Genomic DNA, 226 nt, shown 5'->3' with positions numbered 1-226 from the left:
AAACGCCACAACTTTTATCTGAAACATTTTTTTCTAAAATGCTTAGTTTTCGAGAAATTTCACCGGTCCGGGACTTTTTGAACACGCTGTATATATATATACAGGGTGAGTCATTTTAGTCTATGGATCCGAATATCTTCCAAATTACGGTATCTACAAAAAAATGGTTTAGATAAAAGTTGACCAGGACAGAGGGGGTCATTCAATTGTACCATTGGTTTTGACC

This window comes from Odontomachus brunneus, unplaced genomic scaffold, assembly GCF_010583005.1.
Source record: "Odontomachus brunneus isolate Ranch 3 - 2012 unplaced genomic scaffold, Obru_v1 Obru_scaffold_263, whole genome shotgun sequence".
In the NCBI taxonomy this organism is placed as follows: Eukaryota; Metazoa; Arthropoda; class Insecta; order Hymenoptera; family Formicidae; genus Odontomachus; species Odontomachus brunneus.
This window is presented reverse-complemented; position numbering follows the sequence as displayed.